The 14,458-nt window shown below is 38.9% G+C and overlaps 1 protein-coding gene across 3 annotated transcripts in view; it reads right to left on the reverse strand.

Annotated features, from left to right (window-relative positions):
- npas3 (neuronal PAS domain protein 3) overlaps window positions 1-14,458 on the reverse strand; it is a 386,014-nt gene that overhangs the window by 62,662 nt on the left and 308,894 nt on the right. The window lies entirely within an intron of this gene.

Raw genomic sequence — 14,458 nt, forward strand, 5'->3', positions numbered from 1 at the left:
AGATTAGATAATCTTACTGTTGTAATGTTCTTCTATGCATCCATTTGGGAAATCTAGTTTAGCCTGCTCAAAGTTGCTGCACACCTGCAAGGTGCTTTGCAACCCACCTCCACCTGAGCTATCAGTGTCATATCTGTTATCATTGACACCTGCTTTGCTCTGGGCTGGGGTCCTTTTGGTACTCTCCCCATCTTAAACTTAGGACGGGGAAGTTGCACAACAAAGCCACGGTGCTAAGCGTTACTACAATCACTCCTCTTGTGAGTGTTATGGTCTGGACAGAAAAAAACAGTAATAACCTTAAAGAGTAGGATAATTTAGAAGCCCTACCATTTGGTAGAATGGGCTATGATTTTGACCACTGTTTTTGATTGGGTCATCTCTTTAACACTGCAGCCCCTCTTGCTCGCAGTTCAAATCAATATAATCGCTCTAGGAATGCTACACTAGTATTATATTTTTAACAGGCCAACTAACACCTCCACCCCTCTCTCTTTCATCCCTTCTCTCCTGCTCTTTCTTCTCCTCTCATCCCGCTCCTCTAATCCGTCCCTTGTCAGCCGTGGAGAATCAGCAGCATTTTGTCTTTCTTATGGAAATGGAATAAATAAGCTCCCTCTTATTAAATAAATACAGAGTCCCTTCACCTTAAAGACTCTCATTAGTGGCGATGGAAGCGGATTTGTCTTCGTTAATTGGGGATGAGACGAGCAAGCGCCATCTAAACCACAGCGTTACGCTTACACGCAAACACACATGAACACACACTGGTGCTTGCAAAAGCAAAACACGCAGCTTGCACAAACAAATTCCTGTCAAGGTTAGAAATGCACAAACACAGCTTGTGTGACGCACATTTACACACACACATAATTAGGTACACAAGTTTCAAAGGTGTGATGGTTGTGCTCTGCTATTTAACATGTGTGTTTTCATTTGTAGCATATCAAAAAAGATTGTGCACATTTATTTCCACATTCTAATCTGGTTATGTATGTTTGTGTGTGTGTTCAGGTTTTTTGGGGGTCCGCTGGGACAAAGGGGATTACATGGGTGTAATCCCTTTAATAAGAAATCCCTTTAAGGCAATTTAGTCCCCTCATAAAGTCTCATCTGGAGCAGAAAGTGATGATTAAGAAATGAGGCTGATCACTGAATAACATACACACACACATTCAGACCCTGGTGCACCATGGGAGTTAGTGTTCATGTTTACACATTACAGTGCTAATTGGATCTACATTGTTCTTCCTTGCAATAACACGCTGACTTTTAATCAATTAAAACTTGGCATAACTATTTTACATAAAGTCACTGGTGGAGCTAATTACACAGAGGAAACAATGTAGAAAAGAAATTAGACATTCTGACACTTGCTGCAACAACACTTTAAAATAATTATCATGCAGCAGACCGAAAAATAACACATTACTGTAGACAAGTATGTGTCAGCTAGAAGTATGTAAAGGGTAGTGGCATTTAAAAAATTTTATAACCCTAGAAACAGTTTAGATGTATTCTAACATTGAAAGTAAATAAAAGTAGAGCTTTGCTCTAATACTAACAGAACTGACTTTTTTTTTCTGGGGGAAAAAAAAGACATCCCCCACTTTTATTTCCAGTGGTCCTAATCCCCTTCTCTACTCGCGGGGTGATGATCAGTATAAACATCACAATGGATTCATAATAAATTATTTTTAAAAAACATATGGCAGTTAATAATTGCTATACGTTTGACAGTGTTCATCCAAAGTTTCATTCAGATCGGCACATCCGTTAAAGAGACAGATGGAAGGGAGGAAGCTGTTGAAATATTTTTATTATTATCCTTTATTTCTCCTGGTGAAAAGCCAGCAAAAGTTACAACAAACAGAACTGGCAGATAAAGTAAATGTAATGAAATTTCAAAATAAGTGTTCTTACAGAATTCAAAAATTAAAATGAGTTGAAATTTGTGCTAAAAACACTAAAGGTCAGGTAAAATAATTTCCACAGTTATCTCTTCCTTTGGTAAATGCTACCATTAGCTGCAGTACTCAAACACTGGTGCAGTCTTACATTGCACAGACATAGTGGGCATTTATGCTTCAACGGTAAATGGACGCCATAGCCGTAAACTCCCCTGAAATTGTACTCTGGAACCAACAGCAAAAACTGCTGTGCCCCTAGAAATTCAACTTCATGATTGGCCTGCTCAGCCTGCCTCCTGTGCATTTTCCAACTATTTTTATGTAGTTTTTGAATTTATTAGTGAGAGAATAACAAACATTGCCTAACTAGGATGAATAATTATCCCAGCATCAATATAAGTACTCACAAATATCAGGAAATTACAGGAGGAAGGTTTCTGAAACTGTTGGAATGGATGTTAGGAAATGTACAAAGTGGAAAAAATTAAGGGATGAACACACCTGGACCACATCAAAGACACAAAACCCAGGAGAGACAAATTTATTTGAGTCTATTGGATGTCACCACTTAACCACTTATAAAACAACGGACATGACTACGCTGCAATTAACAGGAAAATTAGGTGTTTAAAAAGTCCATGTAGCATGAAAAAGGTTTACTTTAAACTGTAAAAAAGAATATTAAGGAACCCAAAATAAAAACATGGAGCCACAAATGAGCAGAATAGGAATCTGTCTGGGAACAGTGGAGGAGTTAAAAGTTGCCCTAAGCTTTATGTATTATTAGATAGTGGATGCTAATATCTTTAATGTTATGTTGTGCATGTTCGCAACACTTTATACATGAAGAGTAAATCAAGAATCTGTTCCAAAGATCACCTTAACACACAATGAAAGAATCTAGGCCAAAGCAGAAGCCGAAAGTTTCAAGTTTTCACTTGAAGCTAAAATTATTTAACATTGTACATTTAAAATGCAAAATTTCTACAATGCCATTACAACTCAACTTGCTCAGTTGACAAGACACCTCTACATTAATTTTTCGTTCATGTCAGAAGAAGCTAGCAAAGGAAACGAACGTGTGTCTCAGGGTTATTATTGTTAACGAAAACTAACGAAATAACGAAAACTAGAAGTGAAAAAACATTTTCGTTAACAGAAATAAAAATAAAAACAACAAAAGGAAAACTAACTAAAACTGTAATGAGTGTTCACAAAACTAACTAAAATTAACTGAATTTATAGCAAAAATGTGTTTAGTTTTCATTGATGTGTGCGTGTCATACAATAGTCAAGGGTGAAAATGAAGTTTAGTTTCCAGATTTATTCTTGCTGTGTCTCATTATGCCAGCAGGTGGCAGCACGTTAGTCGAGTCGTCTGTGTTGCTGCTCCGTCCACGCGCAGAATCATGTCAGGAAAAGTCGGGAGAAAGCGCCAGAGTCCAATTTGGGATTGCTTTGAATATGACTGTGTTTTGGATAAAGCAAGTGTCTTGTAGTGGAAAGAGACAAATTATGAGGGACATTTCTAAAGGGGAAAAATTCCCACAAACCTTAAAGTGCACTTGAAAAGCTCACACAAGAAGGCTAACCTAGCTTACCTTGAGAAGGTAAGGGAGCACACTCAACCCTCTTCCCCAGAAACAGACGCTAAGGCAAGGCAGCGTGATGCATCCCGAGACAACAGGACGGGGATATCTACATAACTGTGTGAGTCAATTGCCTTCAAAAAGTTTATCAATTCACTTGAAACAAAATTACGAACACCCGGTGCTGCAAGAGTTAAAAGTCTAATTGGGGCCAAGATATACATTTTATAGTTGCCTGGTATCAATGGTTGTTCATCTGCCTTTATTCATTTATTTATTTAAAGAACCCATAGGTGGGAATGTGAGTTGTCTGTCTCTGCGTGTTAGCCCTGCGACAGACAGGCGACCTGTTCGGGGTGCAGGGTATGGTAGCTGGAATAGCAACATACCCAAGGATAAGCAGAAGAGAATGACTGATATGATGAAACTTAATTATTGCAAACACAACTAAAACTATAACTGAAACTAATCAAAACTAAACTGAAACTAAGGATTTTCAAAAAAATAAAAACTAAACTAAACTAGCAAACAATTGGTAAAAACTAATTAAAACTGATATAAAATTGAAAATCTGAAGTCAAAACTAAATAAAAATAAAAACTAATGAAAATTGCAAAACTATTAAAACCCTGGTGTGTCTGTATGTTCCTGCCTTAGAGCCACCATGCCAAAGTGCAATATGTTTACTTGGCGGATAAAGTGACTCCTGATTTAACACACACAGTTTGTGCCAGTTTCTGTTTTTCACCAAAACACAGCGCTGAAGATGTATGGCAGCCTACGTTTTTTAATCAGGCGGGAACCTTGGCAACAGCAACATCTATATATCAAGCTATCCTTCCAGCTTTCCATACAGAGGTTGGCCAAGAGATTTAATACCATTTCTTTTTTCTCTTTCTCCTAATATCTCGTGTATATGGGGTAGCGAAGTGCGACTAAATTCAGCCTACACAGTAGGCAATGTTTTCAGGGACATGAAGATGTTGGAATAGGTTTCCAACTTTGTGGGGACCTGGACCATCATGATTTACCTACGAAAACATAAACAAAGAGAAGGGAAATGTGGGACATTAAAGTTGTCTAGGACTCGAGGTGGCTAAACTATGACACAAAACTGGGCATTCACATTTGTTAAAATATCCAGTAATGCATCCATTCAGTCAGCACTGCTCTATAAAGATGGAAGAATAGGTATGGGGTAGTCAAAGTTCGTCTGGAGACCTTTATCAAAACAGGCTTCGTCTTTTCAATCTTCTCATTATGTATTATTTGAAAAGGATGGACAACAGATACACTAGCATATTGCAATTCCCCTGCATCAAAGCTGGTTCGGGCCACTCCAGCATATCACTCAGACACAGGAAAAGCAGGACTTGAAATGGACTGGAAATGACGACGGAACAAATCCAACTTATGTGATTCCGCTGAATCAATCTTCCATGTTCTGTTCAGGGTATGTTTAACCTCTCCTTTACCAAAAAACAAAGGAATGATTCAAACAACAGATAAAGAAATACATACATAGTGCTATCAGGGGTTTAACAAATTGAGGGATGTGCTGGCTGAGTGGTGACCTCAGCATAAAAAAAAGCCTCTCATCACTCCCATCAGGCTCAGTATGCATTTTGACATTGTTTGTCTGCTTAGAGTCTTTAGATAAAACTTATTAAAGCACAACAGACACGCAGGCTTTATCGCTTCACTCACCCTCCCAGACAAGGACATCAAGTGACAAAAGACAATAAGAATGACGGCGATAACCGTGTCAAACGAGCACAGAGTGAGTGAGAAAGTGTTTTGCGAATGAATCCAAATGTTAAGCGAGTGTGTTCGTGCGAATCAAAGAACGTGTGTGTTTATGTTCGCCCTTCTGCATCCTTATCAGTCCCTTCTCCATATTTTAGGACGTGCACATGTGTGATGGAAGAGGGTGCTGTCAGCTGTAATTACTGCAGACATACTAGTATTCGCGGCACACTGCTCAGCTATGTGAACCTTGCATTTAGAGCAGGAAACCAAAAAGTCTAGGTTGAGGTTTCTGCCGAACACTAGTTTCTAAATTAAACTGGGCTTTCCTCAACTATTAGCTGGTGGGTTAGGGTTAAAGTCAGGGTAATGTAAGTGATTCCTTTTTTAAGGAGCAAAATCATGGTCTGAATGAACTCTTGTGCCAAAATAGGAGCTCTATAAAGTCTGTTATAGACTCCTCTTGTTAGCCAGTGTCTTTTCATTTTATTTTATTATTTTTTGTATATGTATAGTGTAACAATGCTGGAGCTGACAGGTGGAAGAAAAGGGAAGAATAAAAGAAAAAGAGAGGAGAAATAGGAGAAAATATAAGTGATTCATAACAATATGTCTTTCATGGAGGTCATAAAGCAAGTGAGCCGAGAGCTGTTTTTACAGAGACTTCGATACAAGCAGACTAGGGCTGGGCCATATCATACCGTTCACGGTAATACCGGTATAACGTTGGGCAACGATAAGAAAATGAAATATTGCGATAGAATATGAGTAAAACGCGCATGCGCAGTGCCTTTGTTTTCGTACGCACATGGGGGTGACGGAGAATGAGAAAGGCGAAAGCGGATCGTTGAATGAAACAGATGAACCAGAATTGGTTTTTAAAAATGCTGCAACTTCAGTGGTGTGGAACTGGTTTAGCTTTCGTACGTCAGATACACAACAAAGCACTATTTTTGGTAGAGCATGCTAGCAGGCCGTCACTTAAAATCAATCCTTTGATTTTCTGAAAATCGACAGTGCCCCTTATAATCCCGTGTGCCTTATGTATGAATTCTGGTTGTGTTTACTGACCTCGAAACGGTTTTATGTACACGGTGCTCGAAAATCTGTCAAATGTTTTAGTACAACTTTGCTAAGCTACGAAGCCGCACCGCTTGATGGATTGTCGGAGCATTACGGCTATCGTAGGCAGAGCAGAGTGATACGTACTGTGCTTCAACATAATATTACCGTATTGTGTGTGTGTATAACCTCTTTTTAAGTTTTGTGGATATTATACATGGTTATGCTGAGGATATGTCGGCCAGTTTCCACTGGAAATGCCTTTTGGTTAAACTGTCAGCAAGGAATTTGCATTTGCACTGTTACATTTTTATATAACTTTAATGCACATAAAAAACAGCTGCTTGTTTCAGTAAAAATACATTGATGTTTTTTTTTTTTTTTGCACTAATAAAGTTGTTGAGTTGTAAAATATTTTGTCTAGTGTCAATTATATCGTCAGTTATATCGTGATAAATATTTTTGGTCATATCGCCCTGCTCTAAAGCAGACTTCTTTTTGCCCCCTCCTAGTCACTGCAAAGGGCGTAGTTTAATGTATTTCCAGACAGACCTGGAGAACATGTCCATTGTTTCTGTGCAATCCATTCTTCCAATGTGATCCGATGTCCTTTGGCTCAGTTCAATTCAGTTTTATTTATAGAGTGCCAAATCTCAACAGTTCCCTCAAAACAATTCACACTGTAAGGGAAAGACCCTAAAATAATACAAACCCCAACAATCAGAGGACCCCCTTGTGAACAAGCACCTTGGTGATAGTGGGAAGGAAAAACTCCCTATTAACAGGAAGAAACCTCTGTCAGGGAAGGGCAGCCATCTGTCGCGAACCTGTTGGGAGTGAATGGAGGGAGACAGGACAAAAGACACGCTGTGGACGAGAGCCAGCAATGAATAATAACTAATGACTCAATGCAGAATGGTGTATAAACACAAAGAGAGTGGAAAGAGGTGAGTGAAATGTTCAGGACATCACGGAAAGCCCCCAGCAGCCTAGGCCTATTGCAGTGTAACATTAGGTCATGTGTTATTTTGGAAGTGCCATCTTCAAACAGCTTTATTTGACGGTGAAATGTAGCTTTGGGGCAACAAAGAGTGAGGGGTCATGCTCTTTTGCTGTGTTTGACCATAACCTAAAGTTCTATATCTGGAACAATTCTCAGTAATACAAATTATTTTCCGTTTTGCTTCCTCTGTCTCTTTAAACAATGCTAAACTGTCGACCCAACAGCGTACACCTCGGCCTGTGTGACAAAAACCATGAGCCATTAAGAATGAATTACAAAGCCGGTCTAGCCCTCGTAACTTTTCACCACCATTAATTACACCTCCAGCTCCAGAGTACGAGAAAGAAAAACACAAATTTCTTCATTTTCATTGTGAAAGGCGCAGCCCTGGCAAACTAAATAACAAATAAAAGACATGAAATCCGAAGCGTTGAATTCCCATTAATCACATTCTCACTCTCTGTATCACACTTTAATTAATATGGCAACATTTTAAAACCACACACACAGAAGCACACGTACCTCAAAACAGTAAAAAACCTCTGTGTGACTTTGTAAAGTACTAATCAAATAAATTGATGTTGGCTCGCAGGGTTCAGAATTAATTACAGCATTAAACATTAGCTAAGTGGGGTAATATTCCAAGTTTGATAGTGCATAATTACTCTGCTGTTAATGATTCATGGGGCGTCGGCCTCCGTTAGAGGCGAGGAGCGAGTAGAAATGATGGACATCAGCTCATGTGTCAAAAAACTGCAGACCAACTTCATTTCCTCCTTAAAGGATAGAAATATTTTACATGTTTTCTGAAATCTTGCGGTTTTCGCTTGGAGCTTTTGAAAATCTTAATTAAACTGAATAATTTACACTTAAACATAGAAACTTAAGTGTCAGCAGCGAAAGAGATAAAGCTAAGCCATCAAATGTAACACTTGAGTAACCAAGCAACTCAATAATGTGCACACTGTGGGGAAAAAAGACAGAAAACAAAGCCTGTAAAATAACAAAAGAAGGTCATGAATACTGAAGATGGCACTACATATTTATCTAATTTATCCTATTCTGATTTGTCTACTACAAAAAGCTAAGAAACATCCTGCTGTTAAGCTTACCATACTTATTTTATTCTGTTAGCCTGCGGTCCCTGCAGGAGCTGTGGGATTGTCAGGCACTTGAATTCCAGGGTGATTCCAGGTGAAAACCTACTCTTTATAATAACTCTAGTTCTTTGTTTTATTCTTTTTGCACACTTGCTTCTTTTAACTTCCCAGAATTTGCTTTAAAGCATCAAAATGTCTGAATAAAGCATTTGCCTGACTGTAATCATGTAAAATTATATACACACACACACACACACACACACACACACACACACACACACATATATATATATATATATACATATATACAGATATATATATATATACATATACACACACATATATATATATATATATACACACACACATATATATATAAAAAAAAAAAAAACACCCAGCGCGCCCCTGCGGGCGGTTTATCCTTCAAGCTCGGGTCCTCTACCAGAGGCCTGGGAGCTTGAGGGTCCTGCGCAGTATCTTAGCTGTTCCCAGGACTGCGCTCTTCTGGACAGAGATCTCCGATGTTGTTCCCGGGATCTGCTGGAGCCACTCGCCTAGCTTGGGAGTCACCGCACCTAGTGCTCCGATTACCACGGGGACCACCGTTACCTTCACCCTCCACATCCTCTCGAGCTCTTCTCTGAGCCCTTGGTATTTCTCCAGCTTCTCGTGTTCCTTCTTCCTGATATTGCTGTCATTGGGAACCGCTACATCGATCACTACGGCCGTCTTCTTCTGTTTGTCTACCACCACTATGTCCGGTTGGTTAGCCACCACCATTTTGTCCGTCTGTATCTGGAAGTCCCACAGGATCTTAGCTCGGTCATATATATATATATACATATATATATACATATATATATATATGAGAGAGAGAGAGAGAACAAAAAACTGGTTCCATATGGTGCAAACTATGTGTAGATTTTGTTTGTGTTCCAGAGCGCTTAATATTCATAAGTGCATATGTGTATTAGTGCATAATGTTTATATAGTATGGAGATTAATGTGTCTGTGACCACACTCCGTTCTCATATATGTGTGTGTGTGTTTGAGAATAAAGCTAGAATCAAGCTGGAAGACTTGGTGTATTATCAGTCAGATGAATGGGGATGAATCTATATAGCAAACACATGCATGCATGCATGCACGCATACATACACACACATGCACACACACAGCTGATATCAAGACGCTTTCCTTGTCAACACCTCAGAGGATGACAAATGAATGGTCCATTATGAACTGTTTGCCACGCTCTGTTTGTGTGTACGTGTGTGTGTGTCAGTCAGCCTCTGATAGATGGTGATTTATTAGGCAAAACAAAACACCGAACACTGAAAGCAATCACTTCATTGGGGGAGTGAGAAAGAGGGGGAGAGAGACAGAGGTGGCTATATAGCACGGTGAACAGTAAGAGGTGTCACACAGGAGGAAGTAAGAGGTGTCGTACTTTTCCAGGTCTAAATGAATTATGGCACATCAGCTATTCTCTCTGAAAGTTAAGTTTGAAGTGAATGAGTAGCAGTGTAACATGGCGTTCCACGGAGACCTCCAGTATGTTTAATGTGTTGTTTATAACCCCAATGTTGCTAGATTAGTGCGTCTGTTTGATTTTCAGAAATTTTACTTCAAATTAAGTTTAAAAAATATTAAAAAAGAAAAAAAAGGCAAACAGTTCCAACTGAAATAGATTGCAACCTTAAAAAGCAAAAAGAAACTAATTCTGAACCTGAGAATGATAGGCATGAGCGCGAGTCTGTGACTGATAGATAAGGGTTGATCTGATATTGGTGTGTTGCAGTTGTTCCTCCAACATCATATTAATGCGGCTCCAGACACATTATTGCAACTAACCAATCATGTTATTGTGATTTTTATCCTTTATCACTGGGGAGAAGTCTGCATTAAAGGCTTGCTTCCAGACTTTCGAACACAAGGTTACAATTGCAAAGGGTCTATTTTAAACCAACCCATGATCTATACTAAACATAAAGTATTTCAGTCAGAACCTTCACATTCACATCCAATTTGATTTCTGTGTGCAGTAAATTATATTTGATGGTTTGCTCTGTTCTTGGACTTCCCTGACTTTCCATAGGCAGAGCTGGAAGAAAGCAGAACGGCGGCAAGAGCCCTCAGCAGGCAATAGCAGTCATCGTTGGCAACAAATATGCCAACTGATAAAGTCAGAAATGGCACGAAAAACCGGAGTTGGGGTAAAGGTGGACTGCAGCGCAGCATGCAGATACTGAGCTAACATTTGATGTTGATCGGCAAGCTGATCTTCCAGGATTATAGCTGAGCTGATTTTGAATTCTGTTTGAACTTGCGCCAGGCTTGAATCAAATAATAGAAAAATAATTAATAGATAATTAACACTATGTTTTCCCGTCATGGACTTTGTTATCTACTGTAGTGTGCAAAGGTCTTGAGCCATCCTTGATGACTTTATATATTTTTCAAGAAAACCAGCATATTGGTGCAACCATTTATTTAAATGTGCAAATACACAATGAATACAGGATTTTAAGGCAAAAAAGAAAACTTTTGTACAATTCTAAGGAACCTGAAAATCTGAATTTGGGCTACCTTTATTCTTCACAGGCACAGCCTGAACTCTCTTAGGTGAGCTTGATTGATAGTTGTCTTCTTAAAGGATGTTCCAAAGTTCTTCCTTGAATGTCGACTGCCTTATGTTCGCTTCTCTGTCAGGATAAAGGTGCCCTGTGTGTTTTTTTTATCCAGCTATGCTTTTCTTGCAACAGCGGCATGGTTGGAATTGCTGTCATGCTAAAAATTAAGCTGTTTATCTGATGTAAGTGGTATTGCATAGCGGCTCAACTCTGATGGTACTTTTTTGTGTCCACGAGTCTATCAATTTTGACCACATCCTGAATATCACTGTCTAAAATGCAGGCCCAAACCATGACAGTGCCTCCACCATGTTTTATGTATAGCTGTAGACACTCACTGTTGTCACTGTTGCTCTGTCCTGACTCCCTACATACACTGAAAAAAAGAACATGTTGGATTTACTTGATTCAATAGTGGACACTGGTTGCACACAATTGTTTTGCTTTGGCAGAAACTTAAACAACTGAGTTAAATCAACATTACTTATTCATATTCAATAAACCTGCGCATTTTATGTTAATAAACCATGATTGAAACATGTTTAGATGAAGTAAGTTGAGCTCTTGGAATATTTTAATCCTTCACAATTTTGTGACTTTATTCCAACACTATTCAATAACGTTTACCGAATAACTACTTGGTCATTAAATACTACATGTTGTCATCTATTACATAACGTTCAACAACGTCTAGAGTCTGGTTAACATAAAAAGTGAATGGATTTACAACAACTTCATCACTATCCATGCTCCTTTATCCATGTTGCAGGGGGGGCTGGGGCATAAAAAGAAGATGGGGTAAACCCTGGACAGCTCAGCACACACAGAGACAAACAAGCATTGGCAGATCCTACATGATTTAATTAGGTTCACCATAGAAACATGAAATTATTTTGTTTAAATTACAAGTTAGACTTTTGTAAATGTAACAACGACCGAATTTCCTTTTGTTGAGTGTATTGACAATCATTTGAACCAAAAATTTCAAATTTGGACTAATCGCTCTATAAGATTTGGTTCCAGTTCTTCTGTAATTTGCCATACCTCAACCTATTTTTTATGTCTTCTAGTTATTTTTTGTCTTCCTCAAGTTTGAATGAAAAAAAATTGCTTCTATGATAGATCAGTAGTAAGTAGTAGGCGTATGTTTAACCAGTGTTACCAACACCAGATTGTGAGATTTATTCATGTTTCACTTGTATGAATAAAAGGGTTTCAGTGTTGGATATGAGGTGGTCTAAGTGATGTGGAATACTCTCTTGGATTAATAATATTCCAAGAAGACTTTTCCACCAGGGCAAAAATGAAATGTTTTAATGTCTTCATTTTCTTTTCTCCCCCTCAAAAGAAAAAAAGTTAGAAATGAGTGTTTCATCTTGCAAAGATGGTTGTTCTGTTCATATCATGTAGCATTAATTTAAGTTTCTGTTTAGTGTAAAACAGTCACTGAAAACATACATTTATTTTTAAGTTAACTTAATGTGCATTTATCATAGATAAATTTGAAGAATATAAAAACAGGAAACTCTAAAGTGTAACTGGTTGTTACTGTTGGTCTCTTTGCCAAGTTCAAGCATGGAAATATCATCCTCACACTGCTGGAATCATTGTAACTAGAATGTAACTCCAAACCACACATCGACACTTTTGCCTTGACCTTCTCTCTGTCTTTCACCATCTTTGTTATTGATATCAACATAGTGGGATCATCATTTTATTCTGTGTCCATGTGCTTGTATGTGTGTGTCTGTGTGAAGGGGGGAAAAAAACCCTTTTCAAATCTATGATAAATCGCTGGACACTGAGGAGTATTTGTCTGTGTGTGTTTGAGACTATGCTGGCATGTGTGTTGGCTTACCCTCCTGAGAGGGACTGAAAATAAGAGATCCTTCACCAAGATCAATACACACACACACTCACCAAGCATCCTCTGTGTCCCAAATCACTAAAGCTTCTTCAACTTGCTGACTTGTTAAACTGATAGCACACGCACACCACAGGAGTGTGTGTGTGTGTGTGTGTGTGTGTGTGTGTGGGGGGGGTGTATTCATCATCTATCTCTTCTTTCACTCTTTCTAACTGACCCTCTCCTCTCGGGAATCAGGTTGTGGAGTGATGACTGTAGGTGAGGTGCAGTCTGGGTGCTTTAAAGAGTCATGGGATGACACACTGACTTAAGACTCAAACACACTACAAGACCAAATCACACACTTAAGCCTGCAGAGAGGGTGGGGTATTTTTTTAAACACACACACACATACCCACACACACACACAGGATTAAATCACTCTGGGTTTCATGTCATTGCATTGGTTCAGTGGAAATTTACAGCCAGACAGGGCCAGACACAGGGACTCAGAGGACACACACACACACACACACACACACACACACACACACACACACACATATATATATATACATATATATATATATAAGATTTTGTAGGCTGCACATGCATCATTGTTACAGTTGTTACTGGTCACCACTAGAGGGCATCGAGTCACAGAAAAAAAGCATTCCCGACAATGATCAAGTCAGGACAATATTTCATCATATTTATTAAAAAAAAAGAAATGGGAAAGAAAGTTAAAGAGGACACAGTTGTGTAAGGGTTAGTAGTTTACCCTTGTACAATATAGACCGTATATATATTGGCCGTTGGAGCATATTAAAGAACATTAAAAGGAGGCCTCGGCATATTAGAGAAAACATTTACAAATGAAGACACTCATCTTCATTTACAAATGTATACACACAAAATGTTAGTTATTTCCTGTTGAAAGCTCTGCTTTTTTTTGCACGCGCGTACCTGCATGCGTGTGTGTGTGTCTGAGACAGGTCTGCCTGTTGTGAGGTGGCAACAGCAACGATTAAGGGAGATGAAAAGAGCTTCAGTTTAATTAAAGGTGAAGATAAATGTGCTGTAAACACATGCACACGTTTAAATGCTCTATTTGAATCTACACATCCACATAAAGAGCACAATGAAATGCATACTGTATACGTGATACTGTGTAATGCACACGCTCCGAGGCAAATTCCCAAACATGCTCGATGCCTCGTTGGCTGACAGCTCAGAAACACACAGACTCGACCAATCTTTAACAGCTGACGTAAATACGAGCATCCATATTTCACACTGAGATTTAAAAAATGGTCTCGTGGTGATTCTGTTTTTTAAACTATCGACTGGCACATTCACTCATGGAGTGTGATGAACGAAGGGGAGACGTGCGCGTGCACACGCACAAAGTGTGGACGTGCTGCGAACATGGATTTAGGAAACCTGACGATTTGTTTGACTGCCGTCTGTCCTTTCTCTTTCTATCTATTTTATCACTTTTCAGTCCTTTCTCCCGCTTTCTCTCTTCCAGCCATATATTTTCCAGGTCTCTCACCCACTCACAGACTC

Source organism: Maylandia zebra, linkage group LG19, assembly GCF_041146795.1.
Source record: "Maylandia zebra isolate NMK-2024a linkage group LG19, Mzebra_GT3a, whole genome shotgun sequence".
Taxonomy (NCBI): Eukaryota; Metazoa; Chordata; class Actinopteri; order Cichliformes; family Cichlidae; genus Maylandia; species Maylandia zebra.